At 41.9% G+C, this 13,351-nt stretch overlaps 1 pseudogene; it reads right to left on the bottom strand.

The window, feature by feature from the left end:
* Window positions 1–458: 458 nt before the first annotated feature.
* On the bottom strand, window positions 459–12,144 carry LOC142596477 (SET domain-containing protein 9-like; annotated as a pseudogene).
* Window positions 12,145–13,351: the final 1,207 nt, after the last annotated feature.

Raw genomic sequence — 13,351 nt, 5'->3', positions numbered from 1 at the left:
ACCACAGCAAGAACTAGTAATTACTGTAAACTACTGAGGATCATCTGAGGAATACTTCATGAGAGGGAAGTAATTTTTACAAATTGTGTCCATTGTAAGCATGAGAAGTGAAATGGCAAAATATTAAAACTGAGCCAGTTATAGACAACTGTGCAAACTAGAAGATTAAATGATATGTCCAGAACTTACACTTTTATTTTATGAGAGATCATATGGACAGCGGAACACCAATAAACAATAATATCAACAACAGCAGATAACTGAGAACCTAATGATGTAAACAGTTAAACCTTCACTGCATCAAATGTGGAGTATTTTCAGGGAAATACAAGCCTGCAGCTTCTTTTCTAAATGGTAAACTACAGCCCTCCATTGTGTAAAAATGCTCATGAAGCTTGAAGTACACACACAATAAGTATTTTAATGACACAGATTTTTTCAGTCTTGAATCTATTAATTCAGTTAACAACACTGTAGTAATTAGAAAAAAGTTCTTCTCCTTGCTTGATGTCTCAGAGTTACAAGCACTACACGCCTCAGGTGTACAGCATCCAGGCTTCCTGAAAGTTCAGTCTTACCTCTTCTTTTATTAGCATTTATTTATTTATCTGCAGCTTACAAGTGCATCTTAAACCTTGCCTCAACAAAGTCTAAGGTAAATCAGAAAAGCCATTTTTCCAATATGCACCATAACTCTCTCCAATCAAATTTCAGAGTCTTAAAATAGCTCCAGAATTACATTACAAGTCCAGATGATCTGCTCTAAAATCCTTATACATCTTCTAAATGGAGAGGATTAATTTGGTCCCTGAAGGTAGCAACTGGACCAGAAGTGCAATTTCTTTGTTGTGTTAAATTCAGGACCAACATTACAACTTACTTTCTCACAGCTTCAAAGTTATTCTTGATTACATACCAGTACAGGACACTCACTTGCAGACAGCTCCTTGTAAATATTCATCTAATTGTCACTTTTCCCACATTTCCAAACAAAACTACTACTAGTACAAAACTACTACACTGTAGTGTAACCACTGCTTGTAAAACCGCATCTTCAGAGCTATGCTGATCTCATTTGCGAAGATGTAGAAAAAGGAACAAAAAGAAATAGTCTTGTAAATCACTTAAAATTGGTCTATTCAAAAAGCTAACTCTTCTAAACGGGTGCACACTTCTGTGTAACTCATCTTCATACAGAGTAATATTCTTCTTCAACCATGTTTGTCTTTTTTACACATTCAGTATGCTTTGTATCATACAAATCTATGAGCTCTTTGATTCACTGCTAACATCTCTATGTTGTGGTTGTAGACGATGTTTGGTAGATACCGTTTCACTTCTACTGAAAAATATCCCAGCACATCAAACTCTTGATAACACATGTTGGCTGCTTTTTCTAGAAATAAGAAAAAAACCCAACCCTGTCCTGGTTTCAGCTGGGATAGAGTTAATTTTCTTCCTAGTAGCTGGCATAGTGCTGTGTTTTGGATTTAGCATGAGAATAATGCTGATAACACACTGATGTTTTAGTTGTTGCCAAGTAGTGCTTACATTAGTCAAGGACTTTTCAGCTTCCCATGCTCTGCCAGGTGCAAAAGAAACTGGGAGGGGGCACAGCCAGAATAGTTGATCCAAACTGACCAAAGGGCTATTCCATACCATATGATGTCATGCTCAGTATATAAACTGGGAGGAGTTGGCCGGGAGGCTGCGATCGCTTCTCGGGAACTGGCTGGGCATCAGTCAGCAGGTGGTGAGCAATTGCATTGTGAATCACTTGCTTTGTATATTATTATTATTTTCCCTTCCTTTTCTGTCCTATTAAACTGTCTTTATCTCAACCCACAAATTTTACTTTTTTTTTTTTTTCCGATTCTCTCCCCCATCCCACTGGGGAGGGGGAGAGTGAGCGAACAGCTGTATGGTATTTAGCTGCCTGCCAGGTGAAACCACAACAAACTCAAGTCTCTCCAATACTGAGAAATTCTTAGATAGGGTTTAGAGATGTGTAAAAATATTAAATGCAAAAGGACCAGATGCTTCGTCAAGTCTGAAAACCACGCCTCTGTCGGGAGCTACTACACTCCTCTGAAGTCCTGTTTTGAATTTACACAAGAGATACACAGCCAACTATAGGAGCTTTAATTCATCCTTATTGCATTAAACAGGGTGACCTGATTATCAACATGTATACGAAGGGGCACAATTTGCATAGTGCCAAGGATAACTTAGAGCATTGCTAAACATTGCTAACATACATTTGCTTGTACAGTTAAAAAAAAATCTTGAAAGAAATTTTCACGGTGGCAAGATGTGTCATAAATACAACTAGGGAGAAAATCACCATCTGTCCAGCAGGAAGAAGGGAATTTTCGTTACATGGACATTGGACCTGGAAGTAACAGTTTCATGGGACAGAGCTTTGTCTCTGTGCCAGTCAATACTTGGTTCGCTACTCCAGCAACCTTTCTGGATGCTACTTAGAGGCAGGATATCTTTAGTGTAATGCAGGTTCTGAGCGCCACTTAGAGGCTAGGTATGGTAGCAATTGAAATTTCTGTATCTCACAACCAATCTCATGAGTTATTTATTCCCCCAAAGCTTAAGACCAACACATATTGTGAGGCAGAACAAATAAATAGTTCCCCTCCATGTCCAACAGCTATATCATACCAACAATTTCCTAGATTTTGCACACAAACTTAAGGAAGTCTAAAAAAGTATTATAGTCCAAACTGAGCAGTGACAGAATCTTATTGTACATGTCACTATGTGTATGGTTTTCTCATGAAGCCTGCTGGAACCATACTGGGGAACTCTATCTGCAACTCTATACTGCCTCAGTCCAGTGGTCCTTTGCTAGATATCCTTTTCCCCAGTCTCACATTTTGGGATGTGTGCCTTTCATTCTACATACCAGTAGGGAGACATCTGGGGAATCAGTGAGAAAAGCACAAGGATATTTGAAGTGTTGCTGTGCTGAAGGATTCTAACACCTAGCTGTCACAAAAGACCTCAGAAACTCTTTATCCCGTAAGAACCTATGTTGTTTTAAACAGCAGTTTTGCCCCCCCCAAGGTCAGTATCTGATTCTCTGTTGTCACCTCCAAAATAATTTATATCCATAAAGACAAACTCAAGCCTGGAAAATTTACCTGGCAACTTACCACGTGAGCAGCTGTTGACATACTGTCCCACCACCAGTGGGTTTTGAAGGGCAGCTGTGAGCCAGCTCACATTGCTTGTTTGAAATGGGCCAAATTGATCTCTCCTGCTGCAAGACCTGAAATGACCAACAGCATTAACATGAATCGCTGCTCCTTCACTTAACAGGTGATTTGTACTTCCTCCTGTAGAAATGACCACAGTAGCTGGGTAAAGTTACAGCTGTCCAACCTACCTGGGCAACAGGACAACATTGGGGTGGGGGGCTGGACGACATGAAATGGACAACACCACCAACACCTTGATGATACTTTAAAAAGTACATTTAAACCTCCTACCAGTGTGCGGTGTCTTTCAGACTCCAGTGGAAGAACCTGTACAAAACAACCATGTACAATTCCAGAAATCAACATCAAATTTTACCATTACAGAAGTGTCAATACACTTTGTTCACCTCTAAAGATGTGAAGGCTCATTACAACATGAACTTCAAACTAATTCCCAGAATTTAAATCTGGTATTAGTAGATATTAGTATTCAAATTAGGTACTATTTTAGATCATTTTGCTTGTTATTCATTTTATTTCCTTTTTGTGTCATATTTAAACACAGAAATTGCTACAAATTATATTTTAAGGTAAGCTAAAACAGTCCAGTTCATGTCAGCCTCGTGCTTACTATTAAGGGTTACTGCTCCCTTCTTAAGTGCTGCTTATCTGTAGACCAGAGCCAGAGTTACCAGATTCACCCTTTTGGTATTAGCAAGTCCATATGGAGGCTTTTTTTGTTTTGTTTTTCATTCACTAAGCAGATTTGAATAACACCTCAGAAGCATTTAAAAATTTTTATGCTATGTGCTGCTCCTATTAAAACTATTTCCTTTACAGGAAACAGTCTCTGTACATCAAAACACATCTCATTTGGCATTACAGATAGAGACACAAGTACGTAACAGATCACATCCAGCAGCTCTTACCCTTGTGCTGTTTGTATTATAGTATGAGATACACATAGGTGGATAATATTCAAATATAACTCTATTTAGGGTAAGACAACAGGGAACTGAGACTATTAGTACCACCGCTTTAAATATCAGTTGAGTGACATTTTCCTATTTCTTTTGACTGTTTACCTGTACACTGATCTTGATAGTCCTTTATCATTCCCATCAATAAGGATGCCATCTATGCACCTAAAAATAAAGGGATTGCCAAGGGACTGGAAAAAGATGGGCTCATGCTTTCTGTATACTGTATCTGTTGCAAGACAGATATGATTATTTCAGAAGAAAATAAGTTAACTGTCAGAATGGGTTTATGATATCATCCAGTCCCTTCCACACAGAAACTCAAAGGAGGCAGAGTGGGTAGGAGAACTCTTCTCTCAGTTCATGACATTAATACTTGTAAACCTGCAAGCTTTTAGACACATCTTTGTGCGATGCAAAAAAATCTATATGAACTGAGATATTCCAAAGAGAGAAGCCATTGAAGGAAATCATTAAACCGAAGGTCTGTGTCCAGTACCCATGTGAGAGGTAGATAAAACATCACAGTCAACTGGCCTGCCTTAGAAAGGAAAACATGAAGTGATGTTTGTTCAGGAAAACACAGCTGAAGATATTCAGCTGCTTTGTTACTACTGTGTCAGGACTCTTTGAAAAGCACACAGAGACAGCAAAGAACCTGAAACACTCCCTTCTCCACCACCCTGATTGAAGGTTTTGCTTGGTACAAGAGGGGGGAAATGCCAAACCAAGAAGAAAAGACAAATCATTTCAGCAGAACATTCCCCAAATCTGTGGGCAGGATTTAACCTGCCTTGGGTTCCAAGCAGACAAGTGACAGCAGACTAGCTTGTGATTTTTCATGATACTGCAGTCCTGCATCCCTCACACCCACTACATCTTCAGCAACCCTCTGCATAAAACTTTCATTGCAATCTTGCAAGGAGCTAGGTGAAGGCCCTGCCAGCAAGCTGCACTCACTGCCAAACAACAGGCAGGAGAGCACTGACCTGCTCTCTCCACAGGGTCCCTTCCCCAGCCAGCATCCCTGCAGTTTCCTTCATGCCCCTGAAAACAGCAGGCATTTCAACAGCTCATCCTCTTGTTTTGCTAGATGAGCTGCTAGATGACCATCTCAATGAGCCTACACTCACATTTAGTATGTGCCTGAAATCTGAAGCTAGATGCAAGGTTGCAGGCTCATTCCCTGTGATTTTCACTTGGTAATCACTCAGTTTACCAGTCAATGGTAATAGCCAGATAGTCCTACTTCAGCAGGCAAAACATGCTCTGCTGCCCAATTCTTGGACTGGTCCCAATCTCATACCACCAGTATAAGCTAGAGACCACATGCAGGGGATGATTCTGTTGACAGATGAAACGGAAACAAATCCAAAGCATTTCAACAGATCTGCCCTAGCTTGGCCATACTGACAGAATTACAAATCTTTTTAAGAAATGTAAGCAAACACAGTTCCAAGAAATGAGAAGGAAGAACAGAGAAGTGCTGATTTTCCAAACGTGCTTTACTGGAAGAGAGTTACGCTAAGTAAAGGGTTTATTTTCATTCTCCAATTTGTATTTTTGTGCTTTGAAAAAATTCATAGTGTTGTCTGCTGATCTGTGTGGAGACCTCAAAACCCCATTTTTCAGATCCTTATCCAAAACAGAATCCCCAAAGAACTGCTCACCTGCTTGAAATTTCTCCCATGCATTTATGTTTAAAGAATCTGGAACAACTTTTCTAGCAGCTGAGAAATCAGACATTGAGTATGGAAAGGGTTTTTTTAGAAACAAAATTACCCCCCTCCCCCCAAATATTGCTTTGCTTATTTCCAAAATAACTCTAGTCAGTTTATACAAAAAATATTTTCATTCATCTACTTTGTGATTTTGTTAAGGAATGACAGAAATAAAACCCCTGGGAAAAAAAAAAAAGCGTAGAACTTTGGCATTCTATAATTAGATGGTTAGAAATCACATCTAACTTCACCAGAAATAAGAACATTTCATTACCAGGATATGTAGATACAACCATCCCTTTCGGTACAAAACCTTTGATAACAAAGTCTCCAGTTCCAGCAGACACCAGGGAACTTCGGTCTTGCATTGGGTTTGCGTGGCAAGGTTTTGAGAGCAGAGGGGACTACAGGGGTGGCTTCCATGAGAAGATGCCAGAAGCTTCCCCTATGTCTGACAGAGCCAATGCCAGCCGGCTCCAAGATGGACCCGCTGCTGGCCAAGACCAAGACAATCAGTGATGGTGGTAGCGCCTCTCTGATAACATATTTAAGAAGTGGGGGGGAGCGGGACCTGCACAACTGCAGCTGGAGAGAGGAGTGAGAATACGTGAGAGGAACAACCCTGTAGACACCACGGTCAGTGAAGAAGGAGGGGGAGGAGGTGCTCCAGGGGCCAGAGCAGAGATTCCCCTGCAGCCTGTGGTGAAGACCATGGTGAGGCAGGCTGTCCCTCTGCAGCCCATGGAGGTTAATGGTGGAGCAGATATCCACCTGCAGCCCATGGAGGACCCCACGCAGGAGCAGGTGGACATGCCCAAAGGAGGTTGTGACCCCATGGGAAGCCTGCGCTGGAGCAGGCTCCTGGCAGAACCTGTGGACCCATGGAGAGAAAGAAGCCCACACTGGAGCAGGTTTGCTGGCAGGACTTGTGACCCCATGGGGGACCCACACTGGAGCAGTCTGCTTCTGAAGGACTGCACCCCATGGAAGGGACTCACACTGGAACAGTTCGTGTAGAACTGTAGCCCGTGGGAAGGACACACGTTGGAGAAGGTCATGGAGGACTGTCTCCTGTGCGAGGGACCCCACGCTGGAGTAGGGGAAGAGTGTGAGGAGTCCTCACCTTGAGGAGGAAGGAGCAGCAGAGACAGCATGTGATGAACTGACTACAACCCCCATTCCCCATCCCCCTGCGCTGCTTGGGGGGGAGGTGGTAGAGAAATCGGGAGTGAAGTTGAGCCCGGGAAGAAAGGAGGGGTGGGGGGAAGGTGTTTTCAGATTTAGTTTTTATTTCTCATTATCCTTCTCAATTTTGACTGGTAATAAATTAAACTGATTTTCCCCAAGTCGAGTCTGTTTTGCCCATGATGGTAATTGCTGAGTGATCGCTCCCTGTCCTTATCTTGACCCACGAGCTTTTTGTTATATTTTCTCTCCCCTGTCCAGTTGAGAAGGGGAGTGATAGAGCAGCTTTGGTGGGCACTTGGCATCCAGCCAGGGTCAACCTACCACAGGTCTCCAGTAATACTGAACCCTAGTGTATTAAACAGAACTTCCTCTGGACTAAACACATGTTGACTCTGTGTTGTGGTTTAACCCCAGCCAGCAACTAAGCACCACACAGCCACTCGCTCACTCCCCCTGGGTGGAATGGGGGAGAGAATTGGAAGGGTGAAAGTGAGAAAACTCATGGGTTGAGATAAAGACAGTTTAATAGGCAAAGCAAAAGCCACGCAAACAAGCAAAGCAAGACAAGGAATCCATTCACTGCTTCCCATTGGCAGGCAGGTGTTCAGCCATCTCCAGGAAAGCAGGGCTCCATCACGCGTAATGGTTACTTGGGAAGATAAAACACCTTCACTCCAAACGTCCCCCCATTCCTTCTTCCCCCATCTTTTTATTGCTGAGCATGATGTCATATGGTATGGAATATCCCTTTGGTCAGTTGGGGTCAGCTGTCCCAGCTGTGTCACCTCCCAACTTCTTGTGCACCCCCAGCCTACTTGCTGGTGGGGTGGGGTGAGAAGCAGAAAAGGCCTTGACTCTGTGTAAGCACTGCTCAGCAATAACTAAAACATCCCTGTATTATCAACACTGTTTTCAGCACAAATCCAAAACATAGCCCCATACAAGCTTCTGTGAAGAAAAGTAACTCTATCCCAGCCAAAACCAGCACACTCTGATAGTTACATGAATTTACTTTTGATCGTTTCTGCTCAACAATCAGTAATTCCAGATATTTACATTTAATTTCTGGAAGTAAGGCCAAGATATGCGTTTCTCTACTGAAATAATTTATGAACAGACCTTTAAATATTTTCAGTAGTGTTTCAAGGATATCTTTATCAGAGTTAATTTTGTCTTGGGAGCTTTCAGGAACATATCAGAGGGTCCTGTTAAAAATAAAAGAATTTCTTAAGATTACATTTTTCCTAAGTAAAATACAGGAGAGTCATTTTACAGCAGCAAGTTATCTGCACTATTGTTTTAAACAAACCCAAACTCTAAAGAATATTCTTTCATACCGGTCCTACTATAAAACCATCATCTGATGTCTTTACGGCAACACAAGTAGGTTAAATCCCACTGAGCTCTTAGTGACAAATGTACCAAAAATCAAATATATATTTTTTATATAAATGTTGATAATCAAATATAAGTTCATTACACTTTAAATGAGGGGAGGACAAATATTATGCTGACTAGGAACATTTTAATTTATGTTACTTACAACAATGTCCTACTCATTTAAATTCAAGCACTTTTACTTTTGAAAAGATGACAGCCATCTTATCGGGGGGAAAAAAATTTAAAAAAAAGAAAAAATTTCTATCTGGTTACTTCCAGCTCCGATTTTAATGCAAAATACCATTCTAAAGTATCCAAATATTAGAGGTTTACGCCAGCGAAGTGACACAGAAGGCTGAACCTCTTTTGCAAAGTGGCCACATCCCAGTGAAAAACCCGAGTTAGCTCCTGCGGTGCCCCCAGTCACTCCCGAGAAGGGGGAGGGAAGCGGGGTCTCAGCCACAGCAGCCTCTCGCCCCCAGAGGGGAGCTCTCCCCCACCCTCCAGCAGCTACTCAAGGCCGGAAAACCCTGCGGGAAGCCACCAGGCGGCGCCAGCCACCGACACCGGCTCGGCCGCCGATTCACCCTACTGGAGAGCAGAAAGGGCAGTGGGGCGGGTTTCCCCCAAGCGGCTTCGCCGCTGCCTGGAGGAGCTGCCGCCTGCCTAGGGCCTGCCCCTCCGCCTCACCTGCGCTTGCGGCGGAGGTTGTAGGCCCAGCCAGGGCACAAAACGGTACGTGTAGGCGCACTATCGCTGCCGCAGGGTGCGCAGCACGACGCCAGGCAAGCTGCACCCGCTCCCTCACGGCCGTCCTGGGCAATGCTCTCTCGAGTTGCGCCTGCGCAGCCGGCCCAGCTAATCCGCGCTCCGGGCACGCGGCCGTATTTGCGTGCGGAGCTGCCATTGGCCGGTAGGGCGTGCAGGGCGAGCAGGCCGCGGGGCTCCAAGCTCCAGTCGGGCCCCAGGTTTTGAGTGGCTGTAATAACAAGCAGTACTCCACGAATAAAATCAAACGTCACTTAGGAGGATAGATTAAAAAAAAGTACATTTTAAAGTAGCAGATACCAACTTAACTTAATGTAACATTGCTATGCATTTAACACACATGAAGGCATAATTGCAATCCAATTTTTTAAAAAAAATTAAAATCTTATTTTTAAAATAAAGTAGAACAAAGTACAAGTCAGCCCAGAGCACTGAACTGACTGACTGAGAGGGCTTCCTCACTCCCTGCCCACCATGCATCTGAGGCGCAATCTTGTCACTCCCTAGAGCCAGGGAAGGATGCCCAGGGAAATATGGATGGATTGACTTGTCCTGCACAACCTAACAGCTGGTCAGGGAGCAGCTTTCACCCAGCTAAGGAGAGAAGGCAGCTCACAAGGACCATGAGAAACTTTTTAATGCCAACATGGAGTTGTTCATCGATGAAACTGGACTCAAATGCAGCTGGGACTCTCTGTTCTTCAACAGCTGACAGCATATGAAGAGCTAGTTAACCATAGGATGCTACATATAAAGTCATGATATATTTGCACCAAAAAAGGGAGAGTTGCAGGCACTGGAAAAGAAAACTTGTATCCCATGGGTGCATATTTATATATGTAAATACACACACATATCTATCTAAAAGATGTTACATGCCCCTTCTGTGCTTTAATGAACAAATCGAAAAAGGCAAGATCTGATACCAAAATGAGTTAAAAAAAAAAAAAAAGAGCTAGAAGCAGCACTTGAACCCCACCTCCTTGACAATTCTACATTCAGGAGCAATCCAAACACTATCATCAGCTCACCTTTCCAAAATTATACTGTGCCTGCATCTACTGATGCTGAAGACTGTTAGCGCCTCAGATGATCCACTTCATAGGAGTAGATCAATGGCCCAGAGCTGAAACCTGTTAACATTTCTGTCCGCTTTTGAATAGTATTTGGCCCTGGTGACAAGGAGAGTTATACTTTGTAGCATCATAAGCAACTACAGCTTGAAACATACAGCCCACTTACTGATGTGAAGCAGTCTGCATGATTTATAACAAACCTAACAAAAGGAATATATTTACATATCATGAGCATTTAGGACTCAAGTGTGTGTGGGGTGGGGGCAAAAACTCTTTTGGTGCCACATTCTACCATCAATTGTCTGTAAAACGAACCAAAAAAATCTAGCAAAGAAAACAATCATTCAGCAATTGATCTTCAAAAATTAACTAACTACATTATGTGTTGGTACCTAGGTGTAAGTTTACATAAATCAGCCCATATGCAAATGGAGTAACATTTGGGGAGGGTGATAACAAAAACATTTATCAATCAGCTTCATAGAATGAAATTAAAAAAAGCGATACGACATTGTTCATAAACCTTGACTAGAGTGCTAACACAACCTGGACTACATGCTATGACCCACCCAAGCCTTACTTGGTGTTCTTAAGAGCAAGGTACTTTATTCTGACAAAGGCCCCCAAATTATTCTTTTCACATCATAAGTTTAGAACCTGTTAAGAAATATCAAGATAAGAGTAATCTTATGATCTCCTTGGTCACTGTTCTGTCTCAGTCTCCCTTCTCTGCTTAGGTACCTACTTTCATAAAACTTTATCTTTAATGCTGCTCCTGATCTGCAATTTTCGTTAAAATCTGCCAATGAAGTCAAAAGTTATTGGGAAAACAAGACAGAACATGACAGCATATATCTTTCTTAGGAAGCCAGCTTAAAAAAATAATCATAAGCAGCTAGTGTTTGGGAATTGGTTTTCGGGTGAACAGAGAAAGCAAACCTCAAGTCACTGTCAACGCTTAACTCCTAAGTCTAGATCTGAACTCTTGCCAAGAGTTTGGCATTTTGAGCCAGACCCACCAAAGCAATGAAACAAGCAGGAGAATTCACTTCCCATCTCAGAGCCTTACAAATATTTATAAATTGCCTCTTGATTTACTCCATATTCACTTTAATTCTATTGTTGGTGTTGCACATTTTTCCAAGAACAGGAACCAAGCAATGATATACTGCAAACTGAAATAACTGAGGGAAATAAAAGGAAATGGCACAGTACAACAGGGTAAGCCTCAGCCTTCGGCTGGCTCAAAGTGCTTTCCTGCCAATCTTCTGGACTTTCTTGGTAATGACATAGAAGAAAGGTAGCAATTCACAACCGAAATTCTGAATTTCAGCAGCTGTGTGCCTTAAACAACAAGCAGGTTTGCCACAGTATACGTATATTGTAGCTCTTAAAAGCAAGACTGTCACATTCATGATTCAGCTCAGCAAGGAACACTAAGCAATGAGAGAAAAGTTAGTAAGGGAAATAGTGTCTCAGGAGGGGGGCACAGTCAGGGCAGGACAGCCATGCATAAGTTTACCCACTCAGATGATGAAGAGGAAATACATGATCCTCATGACATTCCAACATGCTCTGAAAGCAATTGTTGCCTTTCAATGAGAACTTGCAAAAATGAAACACTATCAGACTTCAACCTATGACAGTCATGTAGAACACAACATAATATTATTCCTACCAGAGAAACCAAAATGGGCATAACTTACTATTTGCCTGTGGAAGAACTGAATATGCCCTTTGCAAATGAAGAGATTTGGTTCCATAAGTAGGTGTCTTTGACATTTACTGCCAACTGCTGGAGACAGGTGATCTCTGCCATCCCTTGTTCCTAAAAAGGAGACTGCAACATTATAACTACCACACAGTATTGTAAAATTCAGGAGTTTTATAGTAAATCAAATTAAGGAAAAATACCTTACACTCAATTCATCTTTTATTTAACCCTCACCATATGTTCTCCTTGACATTTCAGTTAAATATATTTTTCTGATTTTAAAAATCAGATATTAGAATTTAACTGAATATTGCTGCTGCCAAGTTTTGCTGGTGAATTGATATGTTCATCTCTATTTGCAGAAAAATCACATAAGTACTGGAGAATAGAGAGATTGATCCTTCAAAATGTAGAATTTAGTAGTCACAAAAGAGGCTACAGAACACTTGAACATAATTTTCAACTATCAAAAAATCAATTAATTTTAAAAATAACAAAAAAAATCAGGAGAAAGACAAGCAACTGAAACAAGCCCTAGTTTTGCAATACATATTTAGATTGCCTGAATAAGGAAAGATTTATGTTTGCTACTTAAATCAGAAGCAACAGAATCATTTCACTGAAAACCATAAAATAGCAGATTAACTTCCAAGATACACCTCAATGGCTCCAGAACTTATCTAACCAAATCAACTCACTTGACTTGGCAATTAATAGTTAAATTTCTGTAGTAATGTGAAATTTAGAATCATAGAATAGAATCATAGAATCGTCTAGGTTGGAAAAGACCTTTAAGATCATCCAGTCCAACCATTAACCTAACATTACCAAGTCCACACTAAACCAATTAATGGTAGAGTAGACTAAACCATGTCCCGAAGTGCCACGTCTACCCGTTTTTTGAACACTTCCAGGGATGGTGACTCCACCACCTCTCTGGGCAGCCTGTTCCAATGCCTGACCACCCTTTCCATGAAGAAATTTTTCCTAATATCCAATCTAAACCTCCCCTGGCGCAGCTTGAGCCCATTTCCTCTTGTCCTATCGCTAACTACGTGGGAGAAGAGACCAACACCCACCTCACTACAACCTCCTTTCAGGTAGTTGTAGAGAGCGATAAGGTCTCCCCTCAGCCTCCTCTTCTCCAGACTAAACAACCCCAGTTCCCTCAGCCGCTCCTCATAAGGCCTGTGCTCCAGACCCTTCACCAGCTTTGTTGCCCTTCTCTGGACACGCTCCTGCACCTCAATGTCTTTCTTGTATTGAGGGGCCCAAAACTGGACACAGTATTCCAGGTGCGGCCTCACCAGCA

This window comes from Pelecanus crispus, chromosome W, assembly GCF_030463565.1.
Source record: "Pelecanus crispus isolate bPelCri1 chromosome W, bPelCri1.pri, whole genome shotgun sequence".
Taxonomy (NCBI): domain Eukaryota; kingdom Metazoa; phylum Chordata; class Aves; order Pelecaniformes; family Pelecanidae; genus Pelecanus; species Pelecanus crispus.
Note: the sequence above shows the minus strand (reverse complement) of the source record. Positions and strands in the feature narration are given on the sequence as shown.